The sequence below is a fragment of the Podarcis muralis genome, chromosome 7 (assembly GCF_964188315.1).
Source record: "Podarcis muralis chromosome 7, rPodMur119.hap1.1, whole genome shotgun sequence".
Taxonomy (NCBI): domain Eukaryota; kingdom Metazoa; phylum Chordata; class Lepidosauria; order Squamata; family Lacertidae; genus Podarcis; species Podarcis muralis.
The window spans coordinates 56257191-56283504 of record NC_135661.1 but is presented as its reverse complement, the minus strand read 5'-3'; the positions used below and the strand labels follow the sequence as shown (position 1 = coordinate 56283504).

General features: G+C 47.2%; 1 protein-coding gene and 1 long non-coding RNA gene across 7 annotated transcripts in view; one reads left to right on the top strand and one right to left on the bottom strand.

Moving 5' to 3' along the window:
* Positions 1 to 599: 599 nt before the first annotated feature.
* LOC144328434 (uncharacterized) lies at positions 600 to 6263 on the bottom strand. The gene is made up of 3 exons (XR_013393672.1): positions 5592 to 6263; positions 3891 to 4000; positions 600 to 3735 (listed from the first exon to the last, which is right to left on the bottom strand). It is a non-coding gene; the product is annotated as an uncharacterized LOC144328434 (long non-coding RNA).
* A 293-nt stretch (positions 6264 to 6556) lies between these two features.
* Positions 6557 to 26314, top strand: part of DOK4 (docking protein 4) — a 60540-nt gene continuing 40782 nt past the window's right edge. For 2 of the 6 annotated variants that reach the window (XM_028739310.2, XM_028739311.2), the window contains exon 1: positions 6557 to 6715. The gene's annotated coding sequence lies outside the window, so the exon portion shown is untranslated. Of the gene's footprint in view, positions 6716 to 6744; positions 6763 to 6826; positions 6845 to 26314 lie in introns of those variants that run through there. The other 4 variants (XM_028739309.2, XM_028739305.2, XM_028739307.2 and 1 more) reach the window with 3 other exon arrangements.

Here is a 26314-nt window from a genome sequence, read left to right as displayed (position 1 = left end):
AGCAGAGAGTTCAGTAAAGTTTGTGCCTCAGGCTTATGCTCTGGCTTCAGGCACCAGGCCCACTGGCAGACCAACTCTGTGTTACAAAGATGTCTGCAACCGTGACATGAACGCTGGCAACATCCACCCCGCCACGTGGGAATCCCTTGCAGATGACAACAGCACCTGGAGACAGTCAGGTGGTGTAGCTACAGCAGTGACCAGAGGAGAAATGAGCGCTAGGAGGAGCGCAGAAAGAAGTGCCATGGTACATCTGCAACAGCATAACCGGACATCTTTACCTGCCCCACCTATAATAAAACATGTCTCTCCTATATCGGTCTCTACAGCAACAGCTGCACAGGCTCCATAACACTCTAACAGTTTGACTTCACCCCCAAAGGACACTCCTCCATTGCACAGCTGTCAACGTTTCCCTTTTTTAAAGGGAAATTCCCTTATTCCAAATAGGATTCCTCGCAAGAAAAGGGAAAAGTTGACAGCTATGCTCCATTGTCTCCCGAAACAGATGCCAACCATTTGTGCCTTGCAGTATTTTGCAAGGCCTACAATAGCAAAAATTACAGGTATGGTTCCTTATGACTCTATGCCTGTGTGTGTGTGCGTGTGTGTGTGCGCACACACACACACACACAAACACACACACAGTATAAAAAATACAGGCAATGCCCATAAACATGACTACACCTCCAGGTTTCCATGGGCACGGCTATGTTTGTTTGCACATGGTAGCCAGTGTAAACATGGCAACTGAGAGGTCTCAGCAGACACCTGTGGCAACAGCAGATAGATATCCAGTGTGTGTGCCCCCCACTGCCAACAAGTTAGTGGGTGGGGCTAGCCTGATGGTCACTTTAAATCAGGTGTGGACAACCCTTGGCCTTCCAGATGTTGCTGAACTACAGTTGCCACCATTCCTATCCACTGGCCATACTTTCTGGGGCTGATTTCTTGGGATGCTTTACATTGTGGATGCAAATGGGACGCAGCTGAAATTTGAGTAGAGTTTTCTGCTGCGCATGTGACCATGCTTTCAAACAAGGTCCATGGGGCCAACTGGGCCTAGTGGGCCTCCCCATTGGGCTGGCGAGGCTGTCTTGGTCAAGCCACAGCCATCCACCCTACACCTAACGTTGCATATGATGCCAGGCATGGGGCAGATGAAGGGGGGGGGGCTTTTCTATCTGAAAATAGAGATGGTAGAATCTACCATCAGTAATTTGGGGGGGGGGGTTGTAACTGAACAACTGCATTTGCTGATGGCTTTTTAGTGCTCTTGTCACTCTGCGTATATTACTGTTTTCCAGTATGATGCTTGACTCAACTGTCTCCCTTTAAGGGCAGTATCTAATGTCAGTCACACTCAGTCTCAATGAGCAACAGTAACTTAAGCCCATTGACTACAGTGGACCTACTGCCTTATGACTTAGCTGGAGACCACCCTGAGCCTTTCAACATTTCCGTGCCAAGCGGGGTTTCCGTCTCTCCTCCTCCGTTTTCCTGTATCTCACATACAGGATTGTGTGAGAAGCCTGAGTTTCCGAGAACATACAGAGGGGATGCCACACCTATGAACTCTGTCCAAAGGCTACCATTTGATAGTGGCCTTTCCCCATTCCTCGGGCACATAATTCTGGGTGGGGAATCTATTCTCTGTGCTGTGCTGGAAAATTATCTTACGGTGGTTTTTGTCTTTTGGCCATTTGCCAACAGATAATAAGAAAATAAATGGCAATCTAAAGTTATTAACAAAGAGTAAACATTTTGGTGAAATTCTGATGGGGGGAGCATTGCTGAGTTTTTGTTGGCACTCACCTTGCTTTTGTGCTGCCAGAGAGGGGTGTTTGTTCCTTTCTTTCATTCTGAAATTCATCCCACCAGTGCTGTGGGCTCTGTAGCCTTCCTGGCTGCCTACGCTTCAGTTAAAGCCCAGGGTAAGATGAGAGCCAGTCTGGTGTAGCGGTTAGAGTGTTAGACTGGGACCCGGGGGGCGAGGGTTTGAATCCCGACTCGGCCTTGAAGCTCACTGGGTGACTTTGGGGAGCCAGCCGCTGACTCTCAACCTAACCTACCTTCCAGGTGCTTGGAGATGCCACTAGGCTATGCCTCTCCCTCAGGGGTGTATCTCAACAGATAAACTTGAGCTGCCTTTAAAAAAAAAGACATTAAGTATAACAGCCACCCCACTTGCAAGTTTACTCTGGGGCAAAGCAGTCCATTCCAGAGCTGCCAATGGGCTGCCCCCAACTCCAGATGCTGGACAGCATGCGAGGGGTTAAGGGGAGAAATGCTTAGCCCAGTCTGCCTGTCACTCATTCTGGCCAGGCCTGTTTCTTTTCTCCCTGCACCCCCATCTGTCTGCATTAAAGTGACAGGCTCTTTCAACCCTGGGAGTCTGACACACCCCCTCCCCAATGAGCTGGGGGAAGTAGTCAACCCCCCAATGGAGCCTGGCTTGAGGTTTCTGATGAAGGCCTTGCCCTTGATCCTATGCCTCCTTTTGCTCTGCTTCCTCCGCAGCAGCATTCCCTAACATGGTGACCCCTCCAGAGGTTTTGGCCTACATAGCCAGCTTGGTGTTGTGTAGAGCCCATGTGGTGTAGTGGTTAGAGGGTCTAACTAAGACCTGGGAGACGAGGGTTCAAATCCCTGCTCAGGCATGGAGCTCTCTGGGTGGCACTTGGGCCAGTCACAGTCTCTCAACCTAAGCTGCCTCACAGGGCAGGAGAGGATAAATTGGGCAGAACCAAGCACGCCACCTTGAGCTCCTTGGAGGATAGGAGAAATGCAACAAATAAATGAATACAACTCCCATCAGGCCCAGCCAGCATGACAATGTAATAAAGATTATGTCACGTTTAAAGGGAAGACGTATAAACATCCTGAAAGCAAATTAATGCTACACGTTGAAAAGGTAAAGGACCCCTGGACGGTTAAGTCCACTCCAAGGCAACTACGGGGTTGTGGCACTCATCTCGCTTTTCAGGCCCAGGGAGCTGGCGTTTGTCCACAGACAGCTTTCCGGGTCATGTGGCCAACCACATTTACCTTCCTGTCACAGCGGTACCTATTCTAAGCACATCCAAGCGGTACTTGCACTGGCGTGCTTTTGAACTGCTAGGTTTACAGGAGCTAGGACAGAGCAATGGGAGCTCACCCCGTCACGGGGATTCGAACTGCCAACCTTCCGATAGGCAAGCCCAAGGGGGTCAGTGGTTTAGACCAGTTGTACAGCCAGCCCATAAGCCAATCTGGAAAAATCCTCAATAAACAGGTCTTTCGGAGATGCCCAGAGTAAACAGTTGCATGATTTCCAAAATGGTGGATTTGCCTCACGCTGTCTTAGGGTATGGTTGCTGGCCAGGACACAGAACAACTTCTTCTTCTTCTTCTTCTTCTTCTTCTTCTTCTTCTTCTTCTTCTTCTTCTTCTTCTTCTTCTTCTTCATAAACACCACCAAAAATCCCTTGTGAAAGCCTTCAAGACGAGGCTGTGTGTCAGGTCCTCATTCCTCAGCTTCCTATTGAAAAGGTTTTCCAGGATGTCACAAGCTGTTGGTGCCTTTCCTTTTGGTTCCATACAGGATGTTGCCAGAAATAAACGTTTCAGGAAGCATCTCCATGCTTAGTAGGGAGCCTGGGGAAGGGGAGGGGTCACACACAAAACAAAACAAAACACACAAAAAACAGGCTTCCCAAGTTTCTGTCCCTGAGAGAGCTCTTCTGCTGTTAAGGCCTGCATAGAAGACAAGAGTTTTATAAAGTTAAGGCTTCCTTATCAGTGGCCACAGAAGATACCACAAGAAACTGGTGATATTATAAAATTAAACTTATTTTTAATTTTTTAGTGCTCAAGACATAGTGGGTTTGCAATGCGCAGCATCAAGATACCAGCAAATGATAATCTCGGCAGATCCTCCCCTTCTTATATATTTGCAGCCATCCACTTTTCCATGTTCCAGAAACGACGTAATTAAAGCTGTACAAGAAACCACAGGATGCTGCGATATCAAAGAGAAAGCAGAATAAAGAGTAACAATTAAAAAGAGGGATTGAAGGAGAGAACGTCTGGTCGGCGTGAAATGGTAGAGGAGTCAAATTTCAGTCAGCCATCCCAAAACCATTCCAGAAACGATTCCATACAACAGAGGTCAACCAGACTCCATTTTTAAAATGGATTCTCTACTATTTGGCTACTAAACACCAAACAAACAAACAAAACCCAAAACCTCTATTAAAGGTACAGGAGTAGCCTCAGGCCCTAATTAAAGGTGAGGAAAGCAAGTTCCTGGCAACTTGTGATTTCACCAGCATGGTGTGGTAGTTGAGAACACATATTCCTTCGTGGGCAAACTTCTGGAAGCCACATGTCAGTGGTAGGTGGGGCTTGAGGTAAAAGTGGGTGGGGCAATATTTATTTATTTATTTATTTATTTATTTATTTATTTATTTATTTATTGCGCTGCACACATTATTCTGTATGACTTTTACCTGTGTACAGTTGGGTGCACATTGCACATGAAAAGCCAAAGTGTTACTACACACTCATTCAGCATCATTTTATCGTCCATCAAGATGCATTATCACAGTTCAAGGACACAGCCAAGCCATGCAAAAGCACTTCAAAAGGACACCAAGAAGGACCAGTCTAGGAACAGGGATGCGGGTGGCGCTGTGGTCTAGACTACAGAGCCTAGGGCTTGGCGATCAGAAGGTCAGCGGTTCGAATCCCCGCGATGGGGTGAGCTCCTGTTGCTTGGTCCCTGCTCCTGCCAACCTAGCAGTTCAAAAGCACATCAAAGTGCAAGTAGATAAATAGGTACCGCTCCGGTGGGAAGGTAAACGGCGTTTCCGTGCGCTGCTCTGGTTTGCCAGAAGTGGCTTAGTCATGCTGGCCACATGACCCAGAAGCTGTACACCAGCTTCCTCGGCCAGTAAAGTGAGATGAGCAACCCCAGAGTTGTCCGTGACTGGACTTATGGTCAGGGGTCCCTTTACCCTTTACCTTTAGTCTGGGAACAGTCCTAAGGACTGGATAGAAAAGCCTGGATAACTTCATTTGGCCTCTGGAACAGAAGATCCTCTATACTTGGGTTAGAAAACTGATTCAAAACTGGTCATGGACATGAAGCTCACTGGGCGACCTCAGGCCACTTACTATCTCTCTGTCTAACCTACCCCACAGGGTTGTTGTGAGGATAAAATGGGTGGAGACAAAACCATGTATGCTGCCCTTAGCTTATTTATACTTAATAAACGAAGTAGCTGGTTTAGGAGAGGTTTTGACTAGAGAGAGCAGTGTCTTGACAGATTGTGGGAAGTCGGGGCCACAGCCTGCTGGCTTTTGATGTGTCTCAGGTGGTAAAACCTGGTGAATCAAGGTATGAGGGGAGGGGATTAACAAACAAATTCAGAACTCCACAGCTCAAATACCTGATTAAGCAAAACATATTAAAGCAGATAAAATATCCAGGTATTTAACCAACCCTGGACCAAGCTGGAGGTCTACAGGGGCTCCAGCATCCTCCTCCACCTTCTTTTCAAGAGAAGTTTTCTAGTCTAGAGATGGAGGCCAAGCAGGTATGTCCTTACCGATAAGCAGGTAGGGTTGCGATGTGTCTTCTTTTTCAGGGGTAACGTTTGAGACAAATTGCATTTATTTGCTTTGAATAGCCATCATAGTGTCCTCTTTTTTGCTCCTCAAAATATGGTATGCTGCCTTGTGGTTGCTTGTATTGTCCTTATTTTTTATTGTGAAATCGTTTTCAGATGCTTCAAGGGAAGGGATTCATAAACAAATGTATGCATGAAGCAAAACGGTGCCTATTCCCAAATGCATGTGCTTACAAGGAGGTAGAAGCAAATTCAAGGTCAACTCTCCCAACTGTGATGATTTCACTGAGTTTAAAATGTGAAGCTGCACATGATCAGAGTTTACCCCTCCCGTTATCTTGATTGCCAAACCGATTTTTAAGATTATTCTTATTTTGCCCTAACATACCAGGAAGGCGAGAGCGGTTGTAGCACACAGCACAACAGTTGGAAGGTGGGTGGGGAGACGAAGCAGAGAAACGTTTAGCAGGGGCTTTGCCACTGAAGTCCTCCCCGTGGTCGTCTCCAAGCCGGTATCTCTCTGTGTGTGGTTAATAAGGCCAGGAGATTCAGGGCCTAAAAGGACCGGACCCTGGGCCAATTTCTGCAAGCTGCGCAGCCCGTGCAGCGTTGCAAAGCCTCGAGGGACGGTGCAAGAGGCCCTTCCCGCGATGCCCCTGCCAGCCCCCTCCCTGATGCTCCCGGACTGCTCCCTGTTCAGAGAATCCTGCCCGAGCTCGGCTGGGCACCCCCTTCCCCGCTCTGGGTGCCCAGGGCAAGCGCCCCCCCTTCCTCCTTCCCTCTCCTTTGGCGCAGGCTTTGGAGAGCACAGGAGGCGCGGCGAGGGCAGGCGAGGGGCCCTCCCTTCTCCTCCGGGGCTGAGTCTCGACGTGTCTGGGACAGATTAGAGGCGAGCTGCGGAGCCGGGCGAGGCGGCGGCGGCGGCTGCAGAGCCCCAGAAGCAGCAGCGAGCGCACGCGCTGGCGCCGGGCTCGGCCGCTGCCCGCGCCCCTGAGCCAGGCCGGGCTTGCCACGCAGCGCGGGAGGAGGAGAGGCGCCCCGACTGCGCGCTCCGACGCCAGGGCGCACCACTGCGGGGACGCACTCCCGGAGCAGGGGCGCAGGTAAGCGCGGAGCTGCGGCTGGCCAGCCTTTTTCCCCGCAAGGAAAGGTGAGGAGGGGGCCCAGGGTCTCCTCCCCGTCGCCGTCTTGCCCCCTCTCCAAAGGATGCTCTCCGGAGTCTTCACGGAAAGGTGGGGTGCTGTTTTCTCGCCCTCGCAGCCCGGATCCGGGACCTTCTAGCTCAGCTGCAAGCGATCGGAGGGATCGCTGATCCCCGAAGGGCTGGCAGGAGAGCCCCTCTTCCTGGAAACCGCGCGCATCGCTGCGCGTAACTCTCAAAAATCCTCCGTGCCGTGCGCTCTGTGTGCGTTTTGACAGGACTATAAAAAACTGGTCACCCCCAGCCGCAAAACATAACATGCACCCCACCTCTCCATGCCTTGTTTTTCTATCTTCTGCAACCCTCGTTTCCTCCAAGGAGATCAGAGCGACAGTCTAGCTTCAGAACAGCCCTGTGAGGTGGGCCATGAATACCCAGCATGGTTCCCGCCCCCCGCGTAGACAATGTCACTTTCCGAGTCCTATCGTTTGTGAAATGGGTATCCTGGCAACTTTAGTAGCATCGTTTGTTTGTTTCTTATTTCATTTATTTGAAAGCATTTCTAAACTGCTTGATATTTTTTTGAAACCTTGTAAGTGGTGTACAGAATGCAACATAAAAACAATATACAGCTCTTTTGAAAAAACAACACAGTATGATAAAAAAACAGCTGGGGGAAATAAGAATTCAGGATTAGTTTATGGGTTTGGAGAAGGCTGGGCAAAAAATTCTTTTTACAAGCTGTCTGAAGCCATTTGAGGTGTAGAGTTTTGACACTTGAAATATGTATTGTTAGGACCCACTTTATTTTTGTGATTGTTGTTTTAAACTGTTTTTGAAATTGTGTTGTCACCTGCCCTGGGACCTTAGGGTGAAGGGCAGGTAATAACAATAATAACAACACCAACAGTAATGTATGGAAGTGGGAAGGGGCAACGGCATAAAAGGCTGTTTTTGAGTCATTGGTGTGATAATTTGTAGGGTGCGGTTCTATGAGTGAACTTTCCCCAGATGATCTAAGTGATTTTACAGGTCTACAGAGGTACATACAGTGGTACCTCGGGTTACATACGCTTCAGGTTACAGACTCTGCTAACCCAGAAATAGTGCTTCAGGTTAAGAACTTTGCTTCAGGATAAGAACAGAAATCTTGCTCCGGCGGCGTGGCAGCAGCAGGAGGCCCCATTAGCTAAAGTGGTGCTTCAGGTTAAGAACAGTTTCAGGTTAAGAACAGACCTCCGGAACGAATTAAGTACTTAACCCGAGGTACCACTGTACTGTCTTTCCTTGTTGCAGAGGGGTGAAATAGGCCACTTTGCTGAACTTGGGACATGACGTAGATCCCCAAAAGGATCAAGTAACAATAAATGAACAGGAGTTAGGAAATAATGCAGAACCACGTAGTGTTTTCTTTTGGAATAAATGAGTATGTTTTCAAGGTGGGCAGATGAACAGCCAAGTATCCATTTGCCCAGAGGCTTAGTATGGGCAGCAGACAAGGCAGATCAGCACTGCTGCAACTTCTCATTATTTATTTAAAATATTTTTATATTGCCCTTTGTCCAATAGATTCCAGGGCGGTGAGCAACACAATAAAATATGCAATAAAACCATAGCATGAGCAATGTGATGGGAGGCTAAAGTTAAAATATACAACAGACAAAGCCATTACACATATTAAAATGTCTGAGAAGACGGTACTAACTTGGTACTTAAAAAACAAATATAGGTGGCAGGCAGGTTGGAAAAGCAAAGGACACTTCTAATAAAAAAGGCGATTGGAGAAGAGCTTCAGCAGAATATCTCATGACACAGGCAGGCTTACTGGTCGTGTCCCTGCGGCCTAACACAGCAGAGCACATTTGGCTTATTTGTTAGCAGTGAAGGAGAAAACAGGAGTGGTAGGATTTTGCTTTGCTTTGAGTGTTTCTAGATGAGGGCTTAATTTGGAAACGGGACATTGGCAGCCTTAAATAAAAAAAAGGTGCCGTTTTTTCCTGGAAATGGTAAATCTGAATGAAAGAGAGAAAGAAATATGGACTGACATTTTAATGCCAACGACATCATGCAAAAATCTTGCTTGCATACGGAGCACTGATTGCTCAATGAACACTTCTACAGGTGTCCTTTATTTTTTCAGTATAGTTGCAGTCACATTCAGATTTATTAGTAAGGTAAGCAAATACAGGCTGTAGCCAAACAGAAACACAGGAACATAAATGATACATAAGAATCATACATAAAGATAAAAACTTGACCTATACAATAAATAAAACATACTTTTTTTGAGGGGGTCTTATATCACAAAGGAGGCCACATGGCCTTTGAGCAGCTTTCACTGCAAATTTAGATGTATTAGACATTACCTGTCAGAAGCGAACAACAGGTATTTAATCTTATCACTATCACTGAGGGTAGCAACCACCACTAAAAAGATATTTTTGCCAGGGTGGTGCATACAGCTTACATTATAGCATATAGTGGATGGTGTCTTCTACAGTGGTACCTCGGGTTAAGAACTTAATTTGTTCCGGAGGTCCAGTCTTAACCTGAAACTGTTCTTAACCTGAGGTACCACTTTAGCTAATGGGGCCTCCTGCTGCCGCCGCGCTGCCACCGCCACACGATTTCTGTTCTCATCCTGAAGCAAAGTTCTTAACCCAAGGTACTATTTCTGAGTTAGCAGAGTCTGTAATCTGAAGCGTATGTAACCTGAAGTGTATATAACCCGAGGTACCACTGTATTGTATATGCAAAAGCACTGGTCCCTGGGAATTTTTTTGAACTGCTTCCAGAAAATTAAACTATATTCTGAAAACAATAGTACAGTAGTAGGCCATCTGAGTAGTGAGAACTGGAAGTTCTGCTTTTGCTTAAATCAATTTTATTTATTGGGTTGTATCCAGAGTTAGTCATACTCAGAATAGACCCACTGCAATTAATGGAGATGACTAACATAGGTCTATTCATGTTGGGCTGTCTACTCTGAGTAAAAGTTAGAATCGCTGAATCATAGAATTGTCGAGTCGGAAGGGGGACATCTAGCCCAACCCTCTTCAAAGCAGGAACCACAACTAAAGAATCCCTGACAACATTTACCCCCCTGGGGCACTTCACATGCTTTGGAGGGCAGCTCCTATGTTGGAAGAAGATTCAGGACCAATAAAAGGCAGTCTTTCTTCATGCAATGCATAGTTATATGGAACTCACTCCCGCAGGAGGCAGTGATGGCCACTAACTTGGATGGCTTTAAAGGAGGATTGGAAAGGTTCATGGAGATTCATGGAGAAGAGGGCTATTGATGGCTACTAGCCATGATGGATGCGGGTGGTGCTGTGGTCTAAACCACTGAGCCTAGGGCTTGCCGGTCAGAAGGTCGGCAGTTCGAATCCCGCAACGGGGTGAGCTCCTGTTGCTCGGTCCCAGCTCCTGCCCACCTAGCAGTTTGAAAGCACATCAAAGTGCAAGTAGATAAATAGGTACCGCTCCGGTGGAAAGGTAAACGGAGTTTCTGTGCGCTGCTCTGGTTTGCCAGAAGCGGCTTAGTCATGCTGGCCACATGACCAGGAAGCTGTACGCCGGCTCCCTTGGCCAATAAAGCGAGATGAGCGCGCAATCCCAGAGTCGTCCACGACTGGACCTTAAGGTCAGGGGTTCCTTTACCTTTACCTTAGCCATGATGGATATGCTCTGCCTTCACAATCAGAAGCAGCAATGCTGCAAACCACAGTGCCAGGGGGTGGGGAGGGCTCTTGTGCTCAAATCCTGCTTGTGAGCTTCTAGTCGAGCCATCTGGTTGGCCACTCTGAGAGCAGGATGCTGGACTTGATGGGCCATTGGCCTGATCCAGCAGGCTCTTCTTAGGTTCCTTCCTGACTCTGTTGGCCCTGCTGGCTGGGCTTGTTGGGTGCTGCAGTTCAAAACATCAGGAGGGCACCAGGTTGGAGAAAGCTGGCCTGCCAACTTCTGAAAACAGTTTTAAGAACCGCTATTCAGTGTTACGTTTTACCACCACCACCAGTCTTGCTTCCCCAAGATCGGCAAGAGCCGTAGGTTTGAGAAAATGCTGAAAGTTCTGCTTGGGGATTCCTGGCTGCTTCACTGAACTTCCTTTCCTGGGGAAGATTCCTTGGGGAAAGTCTTGGCAGATGAAATTGATTAGACTTGTGTGATAGACATGTTAATTGTCACTAATTGTTACGTCCTCTGCAAAGCAAGCCAGGAAAACAGTGGCTCCTGCTGCCTTGCATCTTGCTCTGGATCAGGCCAATGTTTTATTGTTCTCTGTTTTGCGTTTGTTTTATTTTAGTGGCTTTAATGGTGTGTTATATCTTTTTGGCCATGTTGTTGGCGACTGCCTTGCTGAACTTAAGCAGGTCTGGGTCTGGTCAGTGCCTGGGAATGCCTTGAGTTCCCTGATGGAAGAAAGGCTGGATATAAATGTAACTAAATAAGTACATTTTAAGGCACCTTGAAGACTAATAATGGAAAGTCAGTACTGTATATTGTTTTTTAGAACAAACAGTGGATCTGTGAAGCATCCCATATCAGCCTAAAAATAAGCCAATGGGCACCCATATTGCCCCAGGGCACCCCAGAATCTGTGTTACGAAAAGCCGAATTCTTTGACTTGCACGACTTATAGAAATTGAGTATATTTGCCGATTTTTCTCTTACTTTTTATAATTCTGCTGGGAAATCCTTTGAGATCTCCTGAGTAGCAGAATCCATGTGTTTAGAAGAGGAGGGAAATGTGATTGTCCTTAAAGGGCTGCTATCAAAATTGCAGCCTTCTGTGTTTCCTTCAGTCTTGATTCTTTCCATCTACAGTGTGTCTGGGGGGGGGGGGTGAGAGAAAGAGAGACAAAAAAAGATCCTTGTTTCAAAGCAAGCCCTAAAAGGGCATAGATTAAATTCCTTTCCACTTTGGGAGCTGTTCATTCTATCTAAGGATCATTCTGGAGAGATGGAGTCCAGGGGGGGCCTTCCGGAGTCCTACGGCTGTCTATTTTTCACCCCCGAAACACCGATAAGATCCCACTGGCATGGCAGGCTGGGGCTTTGCATCTGGGAGACAACGAAGTGGGTGTGCGGTGGTAGCTCAGATAAGATTGACAGAGCTGCTCTGGGAAAGGGAACAGGAGATCTGCTGGCTTTTACTATCCCAAAGATAACATCGCAGGGGAGTAAGGAAGAGGAATGTGCTGCCCTCCGGCAGAGATAGCAGGGCTGCTGGTGGGGAGCAGATAAGATAACCTCCTCCTTCTTTGCTTTGTCTTACAGAGTTATTTGTTAACCCCGCAGGGCGTCTCTGCGAGAGTGCTTGTTCTGAAAACAATGTAAGAATGTGTGTGTACACACAAACACAGAGACCTGTGGCTGCTTTTAGCTACAGGTGAAGAGGAAGCTCAGGTGAAGTCAAAGGCATCACATCCTCCTGCTCCTAGCAGAATATTTGGGGCTGGTTTTTACCCCACCCCACCCCCACCCCGGCTCATCTGCATTTCATTGCACAGTTAAACGTGTGAGCAACCCTCTAGACATGTTGATCCAAAGGGCAGAGTGATAAATCTTGCGATTTCTAACCTTTTTGGTTCATACTTTAAAATCAAAGTAATGTGAATAACATTGTGTTTTAATTGTTGTAACCCACCCTGGGGAGCTTAGAGTGGAGGGCAAGTAATTAATAACAATTATAATAGGTTTAAGCAATGTCCCCCAATATCTTCTACCCCAAATCACCAGCTACCAGGCTTTTGTTACACATGCATTTATGTGTTATGTAGGTACATCCTCGTAATTAGAATGCCCTGGACTAGTTTTGGACCAAATTTCTGGGTGGTGCAAAACTAGCTTTATCATTGGTAGGAGGCATTCAATGTGCCCCTGTTTCAGGGAAAGATGTACAAATGCCCAGTGCTTTGTTTTTGGGTGGGTTTTTTTTTTTTTTGTAATAATGTGAGTGTCTTGGACAACATACGTACCTAATTTCAAGGCTCCAATAACTATGGCATAGTTATTTGTGGCTGTGACACTCTCCTCTTTTTCCAAGGGAAGCCACTTGCCTGAGCCAGAGCAGAGCATATGCAGAGCCAATCCTGCTTATCTTTGGCTGGAGAAGTGCTTCATGTGCCCTCAGAGCATTCTCCCTGGGTTATGTTTTTGCCAACTGGCTGTGAGACCATCGTGCGATGGCACGCAAGGGGGAAAGAGCCCTTCGGACGGGGATCTTTCCCAGGATAGGTAGTGATGTAGCTGTAGCTTCTGCTTGCTGGGTTTGAGAAGGGCACTGTGGCCCGTGGGGGACCACCTGGGCAGTGTTTGAAGGGATGGGTTGGTTTGCTGGGCATCAAGAGCACACAGTTAAACTACGGAAATCCCTCCCACAGGAGGGGGTGATGGCCACCAACTGTAGTGGCTTTAAAAGAGGGTTGACAAATTCATGGAGGAGACAGCTGTCATTGGCTACTAGCTATGATGGCTATGCTCTGCCTCCACAACTGGAAACAGCTTCTGAGTACTAGTTGCTAGAAACTGCAGGAAGGAATTGTGCACTTGTGTTCAGGTCCTGCTTGCTAGTTTCCTGCAGGCCTCTGGGTCACCAGTGTGAGACCAGGATGCTCAACTAGATGGGCCTAATCCAGCAGCCTCTTTTTGTGTTCTTACGTTAAGAGCTGATAGAACAGTTGCGGGCAAAATAGATATTTAATTTACACAAACTACAGTGGTACTTCTGGTTGTGAACGGGATCCGTTCCGGAGCCCCGTTCGCAACATGAGCAGAACGCAACCCACGTCTGTGCATGCGCAGGTTGCAATTCGCCGCTTCTGCACAGGTGTGTGACGTCATTTTGAGCGTCTGCGCATGCGCGAGCGGCGAAACCCGGAAGTAACCCTTTCCAGTACTTCCGGGTCGCCGCAGGACGCAACCTGAAAAGACGTAATCTGAACCGAACGTAATAAGAGGTATGACTGTAACATTGTTAGCCTGGCGGCACCACTACTCTGAACCATGGTCCCAGCTGAAATCAGGCGGGCACCTACAATTGTGATATTTCCTTGACTGCTGAAAACATTTTGCCAAGCATTTTCAGAGAATTGATTTGATTCACTGTTGGTCCTTTTGTTCTGTCTATTGTGGTTTTAGCATTTTATGATGCTCTCATGATTTCATTATACACCACCATGAAATTGTTTTGTTGTTTTTGAGCTTGTTGTTTATAAACCTGTCCATTTGTAGAGGTATATTGTACTGGGCGCTGTCCCGGAGCATCAATTTTCCTGGTGCTCCAGCCTCATCTAGGCACCTTTCTTGGAGCAAGAGAGATGCCGCTTCAACTTCTGGGTACCTTTTTTAATCACATGGGTTATGGCCACAAACGTAAGTGATGGTTGTTGAGATTAATGCTTGCGCTCTGGACTGCTGTTCCTCTTGGCTGGTAAACACTAGCAGGGAGGGAACAACTGGCTGACAGGGGGGTGGTTCCTCAGGGTTCGGTTTTTATCCCCCATGCTGTTTAACATCTACAAGAAACCACTGAGTGGGGTCACCCAGAGTTTTGGAGTTTGTTTTCTTGCCTCAGTAATGGACTGGATAAGAGCCAATAAACTGAATCTCAATCCAGATAAGACTGAGACACTGTTAGTGGGCGGTTCCCTAGACTGGATGGCTGGGAGGTGGGTTACATACGCTTCAGGTTACATATGCTTCAGGTTACACACTCCGCTAACCCAGAAATAGTGCTTCAGGTTAAGAACTTTGCTTCAGGATAAGAACAGAAATTGGGCTCCAGCGGTGTGGCGGCAGCAGGAGGCCCCTTTAGCTAAAGTGGTGCTTCAGGTTAAGAACAGTTTCAGGTTAAAAACGCACCTCCAGAACGAATTAAGTACTTAACCCAAGGTACCACTGTATTTATGGAGGATGGGGCCATCAGTAGCTACTAGTGATGATGACCTAAAGGATCAAAGACTGCTGCACAGGGTGTGTTTGTGTGGTGTGCAGGTAAACAGCAGGAGGGATTGCACAGAGAACTGGTTGGACGCTAGTAGCAGGATGCTAGGCCAGGAGGACATTTTGGAGATGGTTTCCAAATCACGATAATGAGGGTCCATGAAAAAGAGATTGCAACCACTGTGCTCCTCCCCCAGCCCTGCTGCTGCGAAGAGCTAAGCTATGGTTTGGTGTATGTAGTGTGTCACTTGAACCCAGGCTCATGGTTTGTTTCCTCCAGACAAACACCATGAGGTGTAAACTCAAGAACAAACCTTATAGCTCAACAGTTTTGACGGTAGGCAGACAAACCACGAGCCGAGTTCAGAGGACACGCTAAGCCAAACCATGAGTTTAGCTCACCTTAGTGCAGCGGAAGCACTAAGGGGCAAGAGCAAAGCAGCCGCAGTCGCCTCCTCAAGAACTTTCATGCTCAGCACATTCATGCTAAACCATTAGGGCTAGTCTACCCATGAGGTGTGGTGAGGTGGTTGTCTCTAGTGGCAAACGTCTCGGGCTGCCCCTGTAAACCATAGCTTGGTTTACTATTACATGACTGCCAGCCATGTGTCTGATCCGACAGGGCTTATGTCTTACATGCGCTTGTAAGTGACCTGAGTTTCCAATTTATATATAAGCAAAGCAGCCTAGGAATCGGGGAGCAGGTAGTTTTAGCTAACATGGCGCACGATAGTGTGAAGTTAATGTAAAGTCCTGAAATAAAAAAGAAAATGGTATTCCAGATTATTTATTTAATAGACCATTGTTATGCCTGTTCAGCATATGATAAGACATGGAAGTGGGAGCACAATGGTTCCTTCAGCTGGAGAAGCAGAGCATATAATACATAGATATAGATTATATAAATAAATCTTGGTCTAGCCTGAGGAGAAGGTGACCCTTAGAAGGTACACCTGACACTTTGTATAACTCCTGTTCCTTTCAAGAGACCGTCCTGATTAATTTTGCGCTGTTCCCGACACAGCATCAGATTACAGAACTGTACAAAAAACGTGTTCCAAAGCTGGATTTTTGCACCAGACCAACCCCTTGCGGGGGATGTAGTTTTAAGGGAGACCCGAGAATCCCAGCCCTGACCCTGAGGTCAACCTAGGACAGACATCTCTGGATGCAGGCTTAGAGGGAGGCCTGATATTTGTGTGTGTGTGTGTGTGTGTGTGTGTTGTGTCTGTGTATTTTGTCCTGGAGTCTGCAGGCAAAGAGAGGAGTGTTTGGCTTTGGAGTGAATCTGTTAGTTTTTGTACGATTATCGCCGCATGAATTATTTAACTTGGAGACTCTGCAACTCATTGTACAAAAAGAGGCTCCAGCTGGGCTGACGCCTTTGGTGTGTTGATGGAGGCGGCATAGAAAATCACACAAGGGGGTGGAGAGGTGATTGTTTTCAAGCAGGGTGTGTGGAATTGCTCTCTGACTCCTAAAGAGACTTTGGTTCAGAGAAGATCAGAGCAGCATGGGGAGGGTGAAGCAGCGGGATGGAGGGAGCCTGAGTTTGTTCTCAGAATGCATCAATTCAAGGTCATCTGCTGGAACTGAGAGGCAGCGGGTTTCTCCAAGGGAGCCCTTGGCTGGAGTCTCTGGGATTTGCGAGGGGAAGCTTTGAGCTTCTGAGGCTGGGATTTGATCTAGTGATCTACTCGGGAGAGACTTGAGTTCTTATAGATTCATAGAATTGTGGAGTTGCGAGGGACCTCAAGAGCCATCTAGTCCAACCTTCTTCAGTGTTTTCAGTCTTCTGCCAGCCAGCCAGCTGTGCCCTTTTCCAAGAGGCTCCATTACATTATCCCCCCACCCACCCAACTTTCAGTTCCCTACTGGCACTCAGCGATCTGTTTCCTCTGAGCATACAGCACCCTCACTGGCCTGTTTTATGGCCTCTTTAGGTTTCTTTCCTGAAGGGTTATTTTAAATTTTATTTAATGCATGCAAATCTTGGGGCATCCCCAGAGCATGTTGATACCTCCCTCTTGGTTCTCAGGAGCCCTATTTTGGCTACAGTTCTGTCTGCACTCAGCCCTGAAGTTTGCTATTAAAAGGCAAACATCATCCCCTGTGATTGGCAGGTAGTTTCTGCCCTCTGGATTGGCTGTGCTTGGTCGAACCACTGGGTGCCTGCCTTTCTACCTCTTTCTAGTTGCTGCACTTGATATTCATGTTCAAGCCTTTGCCTCGGCGCTTTCATTCTCATATAGCACCCTTGGGTGGCTGCCATTGCTCCAGAACAACAGGAGGGCCCACCAGCGGAGTCCCCCAAAGCAGGCACATCAGTTTGTTAGCCCCTGCCTTTTTAATTCCCTACAAATCGCCCAAAGCAGGAGTCCATGGGGCCCCTCCTCTGGTACCTCCTGCAGAGTTGCCTGTGAAAGACCACAGCAAACATCCCCTCCAAAATCCAGATGCGCAAGGAAGGGTTTGCTTTTTCTGCTCAGTTTCTGTTTGCTTGGAGAGTTCAAAGGGCTTCCTGTATCCTGTGTCTGTGAATCCCAATAACCCTGTAAGACAGTTTAGTCTTATTAGTATCCTGCTTCTGACTGACGGGGGGTGGAGGTATATCTTGCCTGTGGCCCCGTAGGAGTGATTTCAGGACAAATCTGAGATATCAATGGAAAAGAGGATGATCCTGGCTGTTGGCTCAGGCTGAAGTCCCAGCCGGTCCAGCATCCTGTTCTCACAGTGGCCCAACATGGTTGGTGTTTAAAGTCCTAAAGGACTCAGGCCCCAAATAACTGAAAGACCACCTCCTTCCCTACAGGCCCTCTCAGGGGCTGAGATTGGCAGATGGGACGCTCTTGGTAGTTCCTCTGCCCTGGAAGGCTTGGTGGGGCAGTGGTCTGGGGGAGAGGGCCTTCTCTGTGGTGGTCCCTAAAGCTGAGGAACTCCCCACAGAGGTGCATCTGGTGCCTTCATTGTACAGCTTCCAGAGAATGCTGAAGATGCGCCTCTTTACAGATGCACCTTTTGACACTTGAGGCGTGTGTTTTTAGGACCCACCTTGTTTTTTATGGTAGTTTAGATTAGTAAATTGTTTAGATTGGTTTTTAATGCTGTAACCTGCCCTGGGATCTTAGGTTGAAGGGGGGAGGGTAATAAATGAATAAATGACAACAATCTCAACAACAACTCCCACTGGGAAGCCCACGAGCAGGACCTGAGCGCAACAGTGCTCTTCTGCTTGTGATTCCCAGTAACCGGACATACTGCCTCCGACAGGGGAAGTAGCACACATCCGTCACAACTCTGTCCAGTACCTGATCTAGTCTTATCCTCTCTGAAATTGTCTAATCCCTCTTTACAGCTGTCAAAGTTGGCCGTAGCAGATTCCATTGTGTGTGTGTGTTTGTGTATGTGCGTGTGACAAAGGCCTTCCTTTTCTCTGTCCTGAATCTTCCAGCTAGGGATGTTCTGACTGAATAAGGTTCCTCACGCCACCCCCACAGCCCCTCCAACGCCTGGACGACTTTTCGTTTCTGGGCCTGGTGATTTGGCTCTCTGCAGGCATTCCATCTGGCAAGGCAAATCCCTCTTTTTTTGTTTAGAGGGCGAGTTTCCAACCACAAGTGTCCTTAGTTTCCCGAACGCTGTGTGGGGCCCTGGCTGCTCACTACTAGACACTGCTGTTTTGGACGGCTGCCGGTGGCTCTTGCAAGAGATGCCTTTCCAGCGCTCCTCCTCTCTGGAGCCGAACAATGAAATCTGGAGCTCTGACCTCATTGCTTTCCTGCTCACTTTTGGATCAGTGCAAGTTGGTTTGGGGGAGGCCAGTGTCAGAAAATGCCCCTTTTTGAGGCATTGCCCTGCGATAATTTGTAGGATGCCATGCTATGAATATTTTATTTTATTTTATTTTATCAATTAATTGCATTTACGGTATATCCCAAAGGGCTTAAGGTGGCATACATGGTTTTTTTCCCCCTCCTCATTTAATCCCCACAACAACCCTGTGAGGTAGGTTAGGCTGTGAGATAGTAACTGGTCCCAAGATCACACCCACTTAGTGGCCAAGTGGGGATTTGAACCCATGTCTCTCCCAGGTCCTAGTCTGACACTTTAACCACTACACCACACTGGCTCTCTAATGAGTAAAGTTTCCCCACATGATCCAAGTGATCTTACAGGTATACTGTACAGTGACAGGCAGTCTTTCAGGTAACCTGAGGACCATTATGGTGGATCAATGAATGGGTGAAGGGCTGATTCTGACAAGCGCTTGCACTCCACTTTCTCTGCATATGGTTCTGCTAAGCGTGATTTAATGAGTCTAGGATCCAGCTCACGAGACCACCCAGACAAACGCTGGAAGGAGAAAACACATTATGACATTAACATTGCTGTGTGCATACTTGCAGAAACCAGGGAAGAAAAGTCATTGCACAAATATGAACCATTCCACCGGAGCCTGAGGGATTCCAGTCAGTGGGGATTGACTGGAAAGAGAGCTGGAGTAGCCTTTGCAGTGGCAGGGCTGATGGGAGTTGTAGTCTGAAAAATCTGGAATGGCACTGGTTTGGGGAAAAACTGGGTGAGAGTGATGAAAGAGCACCCCTTTCTGCTTGACAAGAGCCCCCCATTTTATCTACCTCCCTGGGTCCCACCCCATAGCTACCCAAATTGATTGCCACTTTTAAAAGAGAACAACCTGGATGCTGGGAAAAATTAAGTTCTAGGCACCAACTAGCATAGGAGTCATCTTGTTGTCAGATTTCTTTAGAGTTCAGGCCAGACAGAGCTGAGGAAATCTTTCACTGTTAGGTTCCAGCATAGGATCTTAAGAAGTTCTGCCACAGAGTCCGAAAAGTCCACTGTGGTTTTCATCTGATTTCTCAAAAAGAGCTTTTGGTTATGGCTAAAGCTGTGGTTTGCTGGCATGCAGGGCTCAGGATGCTTTCAGAGAAGTGAGCATTGGGACATTCTTGTTCCTCTCTGCCATCTCTTCCCTTTTCACCTTGCCTGTACCTCCACGATCACGCTGTCCCTGCTCCACATTTCTCACACCCTGCCATCTCTGTGCTGCTACTGCACCTTTGGTGTAGACACCCAGCTGCTTCTGTGTAGTACCTGCTGGGTTCCAGCTCCTATGTACGTGGTTGGAATTAAGGAGCAGGGTGTTGCTCTGCACCAGAGAGCCTCACCCACACCTGCACAATTAGGGTTTGCGGTGTTATTGCAGGAACTGATGGAAGTGGTCTCTTGACCTATGATTTGGGTCCAAACATATTTTGGGCTGGCAAACTATCTATCATCTATCTATCATCTATCAATCTATCATCTATCATCTATCATCTATCATCTATCTATCATCTATCATCTATCTATCTATCTATCTATCTATCTATCATCTATCTATCTATCTATCTATCTATCTATCATCTATCTATCTATCATCTATCATCTATCTATCTCTTGCATTTATAGCCCACCTTGCTCTCCAAGGTACATGGTTCTCCCCCTCCTATTCAATCCCCACAACAACCTTGTGAGGTAGGTGAGGCTGAGAGGCAGCGACTGGCCCAGGGTCACCCAGGGAGCTCCATGGCCAAGTGGGGATTTAAACCCTGGTCTCCCAGATCCTAATCTGTCACTCTAACCACTACACCACACTGATTCTCATTATAAGTCAGGCTGTATTTGCACCTTTTGAGTTTTGAATGAGGGGCAGCAAATAAGGAGCTAGGAACCTACATCAACCTTGTCTGGTTGCAGGGGTATCACGAAATTCTTCCCTTCCATTTCTCCACCTCTCCTCCATTGGCAGAGAATTTTGCTAACAAATCAGAGCCAGGAGCAAACTCCCATCCTCCCCTCTGCTAATGGTCTTGGTGCTCTTGTCAAATAGGTGTGGGATCTTGCTGTGTGACTGTCAGGGACACCTGTGGTGCCTGCAACTTCACGCTTGACACCAGACAAACTCTCCCTCTAATGCTTCTCCTCCTCTTCTTTTGTTAAATTACCGGTAATCTGTCCTGTTTGTTTTATTTCTATAAAGAGTTATTGCCCGTTTATAAGGAGCCCCTCATTTGGTTGCCAGTGGCTAGTGAGAATCACCTTCAGGGAAGTGTGGAAATGCTTTAATTTCCTTTTCTTCTTTTAAAAAGTGGTTTAACAACCAATCCCTCTTAAAAAGAACTTTGGGAATTGTAGCCCTGGGAGGGGGAGGGGAGTCTCCTCACAACTCTCAGCATCCTTAATAAATCACCTCTCCCAAAACTCTTTGGGGGAAGCCATGACTGTTGGAAGTGGTATTGTAGCGCTTTAAATGTCTGGTGTGGTTGTGGTCTAAGACAGGGAAGACCTGAGTTCAGTTCCTCACTCTGGGATGAAACGGACCTTGAGCCAGTTACTCTCTCCTAACCTCAAGGCTGAATTGATGCTTTTGAATTATGGTGCTGGAGAAGGCTCTTGAGAGTCCCATGGACTGCAAGAAGATCAAACACATCCATTCTTAAGGAAATCAGCCCTGAGTGCTCACTGGAAGGACAGATCGTGAAGCTGAGGCTCCAGTACTTTGGCCACCTCATGAGAAGAGAAGACTCCCTGGAGAAGACACTGATGCTGGGAAAGATGGAGGCACAAGGAGAAGGGGGCGACAGAGGACGAGATGGTTGGATAGTGTTTTCGAGGTTACCAGCATGAGTTTGACCAAACTGCGGGAGGTAGTGGAGGACAGAGGTGCCTGGCGTGCTCTGGTCAATGGGGTCACGAAGAGTCGGACACGACTAAACGACTAAACAACAACAACCTCAAGGCTGTACCAGCCATTACACAGAGTGAAGCAGACACTTCAGGGGCCTGTATGGTGCAGTGATTAGAGTGTCCAGCGGACATGGAAGACCCGGGTTCAAATCCCTTTGAGCTCCTTGGAGAAAAAGGGGCTATAAATGCAACGAATAAATAATAATAAATAAATGGCGAGAGGCAAAGCAGCAGCGACTTGCCCCATACATATGGAGCATGGCCATGCCCTCAGTTGGAGGTCAAAGTTGTGCCTACCTCACCTCACACCCCCTAAGCTAGCTGGCTACTCTCAGATCATGTCCTGTCACCACAAGTTTGAAGTAAGTTTTAAGATTTTGTCTTCAAAATGCATCTGATACCATTTTATCTTTTACCTCAGGCATCAAAATATCCTGGGTGGACCAGCCCAGTCTAATGTACCTTGTAAGGTTGTTTGGGGGATAAAATGGGGTAGAGAACTGTGTATGCCAGCCTTGGAGGAGGTGTGGCATATAAGTGTGATAAATAAGGCCGACACCACCCACACTGCCATTTCTGCTCTAGACTGGTTTGGGTTTCCACTCTTAACTTCCAGTGCAGACTAGGCTTTCTCTAGGAGAGATTTGAATGACTCCTTTCATGGAGAAGCTTGACCACTAATCGCTCTCCATTTTTAGCAGGGATTTCAGGCTGTGTGGGTCTCTGGACATTTCCTATCTCAGTGGCTATGTGTGGCAATCAATTTTTATCACAAGACGACTGTGCTAGCTGGACCCCTTCTTTGTAAACTGGCCTTCCGCAGCCTAGTGCCTTTCCCTACGTTTTGGACTACAGTTCCCACCAGGTTGCGGGGGGGCCTTTTTAAATAAGAGGAGGGTGTTTGTTTGTTGTATGTGCAAGAGAACATTTGCTGTGTTCGTTTTTTAAGCTAAGAGAGGGAATCAGGCAGGTTTTTCCACCGAACAATTTTCTTCCCATCCTATGTATAGAGTGAGGAGTGGATAAGTCAATTCATGGAATCATCGAGTTGGAAGGGACCCCCAAAGGTAATCCAGTCCAACCCACTGTTATGCAAGAATCACTGACAGATGGTCATCCAACCTCTGTTTAAAAACCTCCGAGGAAGGAGAGTCTGCCACTTTCCAAGATCATCTGTTTCACTGTTGACAGCTCTTCCCATCAGAAACTCCATCTTAAGGTTTAAATTTACTCCCTAAGAAGGATCCTTTTAACAAGTGCATTTTTTACTCCTCTTCAGCTTTTAAGCATACAGTGGAAGGGGGTGTAGAGGCAGGGGGACAAGGCTGCCAGGGAGCAGGACTGGACTATTTTATTTTATTTTTACTTGTTGCTGGGTTTGCCCTCATCTATTCCACATTAGGGACCTGGGTCCTCTGAGATGGAAAAGAATGCAGTCAACAAGGGTGGAGAGGGAATAGGGTGGCGCTGGCATGGAAACCACTATCCCTGCCCTCGTAACAGGAACCCCCATGTGGCTGGCAAGAGGGCCTGACACTAATGGCCTGAGATGGCTAAGAATATTTGGGTGCTTCCAGATTGGGCTTGGATTTGCAAAGGAGACTGAGATCTTGCAAGCAGCCAGTTAGTTTTGCAACAGGTGTTTGTTTGTGTGTCCCCCCCCCCCCCCGAAAGGATTTGTCTGGATTAAGCAGGTGGGGGATACAGACTGGCATTTTGATGCCAACAATGTTGTCTGGATGTTGCAAAACACTTCCATTCATTTAGAGCTCCCTTCCCACAAGAAGCACGCTTTATGGTTATGACTGCCCAGAACTGGAGGAGCAGAGTGGTGTTCTTGTCCCTTTCGTTCCATCCTCCCTCTAAGCCTAAACCCTTTGAAACAGACCTTGCCTGGTAAGCTACAGGGGGGTAGGGGTGAGGGTTAGGGTTAGGCAGTAAGTTCTTCTCATATGGAAGGAGTGGTACTGCCTTGTTGTTATTATTATTTGGTTGGTTTTGTTAATTATAAAAATATATTTTCAAAAATGGAGAGTAAATATAAGGAAAGAAAATGATATATGGAACAACATAGCAAAACAAGCAAAAAAAAACAAAAAAAAACCTCTATAGTACAATGAATAAATTAAAGAGAAAATATTGTCATTTACATTGTTATTCCAGAAATGTAAAAACAAGGCCTACCTCTCAGTAAGTTTGTTTTCCTCATTGCTAAGTATTGCGTTGCTCTCATTTGTAAGTTTTATCATTAAGACCATTAAATGTATTTTAACAGTGTGTCTGAACATAGCCAGGTGAATTTTGCCTGTTTTCTTGTTTGTTTGCAGGGGAGGGGGGTTTCTGAGGAGGTGGCATCCTGCCTGTTTTGGGGGGAGGGAGGGTTGTCTAAACATTGTTTGCTTGGGGGAGAGACTGTTTTGCCTTTTTGTGGATAGTTTGTGGATAGTTTTACTCAATTCCATGAGCAAGCTTTTGTCTTTGTGACTTGGGAGGTCCCCACAGCCGCCATTTTGTGCTGGTGCCCAGGGCGGTTTTTCCTTTTGCCAAATGCACACCCCAGAAAGGATGGGGAACCCATGGTATATTCTGTTACATGTCCTGAGATTTCCTGCCGTTTGCTTGAAGTGATGCTAGAGGAATTGCCAGATGATTTTGCAAACATCCTCTCTGTTTCTTTCCCCTTCCATCTTGGTATATTTTTATCAGGCTGTTGCAGTGGAAGGGTTCAGGGCCAATACTCCATTGATGCAGTTGAAACACCTGCAGGTTTTGTTTCCTCTTCTCTTTGAACTGTTTCCATCCTGCTAAATGAACTTGTAACTCAGAACTGGTGCCTGAGCTTGCACATTTCCTCCTCCCTCCTAGTCCATTTTCCTTCTGTGATGTGTCTCTTTGGAATATAAGCCTGAGTACAGGAACCTTCTTGATTTAGTGAGCTGTAAGTCACTGTAGAAGTGGCTAAAGAGTGGGGTAAAAGTTCTTTAAATAATGAGAAGGATAAGGTGGCCTGCTTTTCCCTTCCGTTTGCAATAAGGAGGTGTGATTTCAAGGGTTCCCGGAGGGTGGAATGAAGCATTTGTGCAAACTGGGTGGAGATTCTGTGCAGCCACTGCGGAGATGCTTGTTATCCGTAGAATAAACCTTGTTGTTTCTCATTTATACTGTCTTCTTCTCGCAAATGGCAATATTTCAGGAGTGGTTTGCCTAAGGCCACTCAGTGACTGCTTCATGGCTGAGATGAGATTGGCAAGAAGGCCCTTGCAGATCCTTGAAAAGGTCAGCAGGCCTAGAGAGGAAGCGGAGGCATCTCAGCTCCTTCTGGTGGAGCCCTAAGGTCCTTGCTGCCTCCTGGTGTAAATTTGCATTCTTAAAAAACAAACCCCAATCAGCCAGGGAGCCACCCTGCATGTTGCTGAATTACAGTTCTTAGTCACTGGCCCTGCTGTCCAGGGCTGATGGCAGTTCAGAGACCAACAGCATCTAGAAGGGTTCAGGTTAGCCACCGCTGCCTTGTAGGTTCACTGTTAGGACAAACAAGAAACAGCAGTGCTGATTGCTCTGAGCTGGGGGTGGGTGGGCTCAGGCCAGGAAATAAATCCAACATCAAGCACAATCCGCACAGATCTGCCCACACATCCTTGGCGTCCGGGACTGTGTCTGTGCTGGAGCCAGCAATAAAATTCCAGCACCCAGCGCGACATCCTGGGGCTTAGCGATTCAGGGTGGTCATTGTGGTCTCTCTGTGTGTTTGTGTGTGACCTCAGAGCCCCACCTTTCTGAGTGGGCAGCAATGTTTCCGTTGCTTATCAGACGGGAATCCTAACGTGTCTGTGCGATGTGCCTGTCCATGAAATGGGAAGGCTGACTCAGCAAGCCGGCGAGTCCTGTGCATTTCCTGCCTAAGGCTTAGCTGCCGACTCAGCTGTAGGTTGAGCGGTTCGGAAACAAAGAGCAGCAACAAACTGCAAAGCTTTTGCTGGAGTTTGCTGGTCAGAGGAGAAGGTGTGCGGAGACGTAAAAAAGCCTTGCAGGATCAGACGAAAGGCCCATTTAGTCCAGTATTCTTTCTCACAGTGCCTGACCAGATACCCATTAGGGGAAACCTGCAAGTAGGATTCGAGCACATAAGCATCCTGGGATTTAGTTGATGGGCCTGGTAAAAGTAGTGGGAGTTTCAACTTTCAATTGTAAAGCCTTCTAATGCCCTGCTTCTAACTTGCTTCAAATTGGGTCTAGCCCATAGCAGGGATGGGGAACCTGTGGCCCCCCAGGTGTTGCTAGACTCTAACACCCACCCATTAGCCTGGACCAGCAAGACCAATGGTAAGGAAGGGTGGGAGTTGTAGTCCAACAGCATCTGGAATTCTGGATTTTTTAATGGTATAATTTGGGGCAGGGGGGGCACTTGGGAGGACTTCACCCCAATTGACAGCTCAGACGGGTGAGAACTGAGCAGCGTCTCTGTTTCAGATTGCTGTTGGCAACCTGGCCATGGGAGACCTGGGTCCCAGGAGAGTAGAAAGCAGCAGTGGAGCAAGCAAAATATGTTTGCCCTTACGACACAGCTGTCTTGTGTGAATGTGGCTGCAGAAGACAGCAGCATTCTGCTGGAACCTGGCTTCCCAATTCACATTCAAAGGCCCGTCTGGTCAGGCAGAATTAAAAACTCAAAACAAGTAGAAGAATCCCTTTTAATTGCACCTTTTGAAATTATAGACTTCTCCTTCTCTCTCTCTCTCTCTCTCTCTCTCTCTCTCTCTCTCTCTCTCTCTCTCTCTCTCTCTTAAAAAGAAAATGCATTCTTGCCTGATTCCCAAGCTCAGTGCAAGCATCTCCTTTGTGAATTTAGGATCAAAGTATC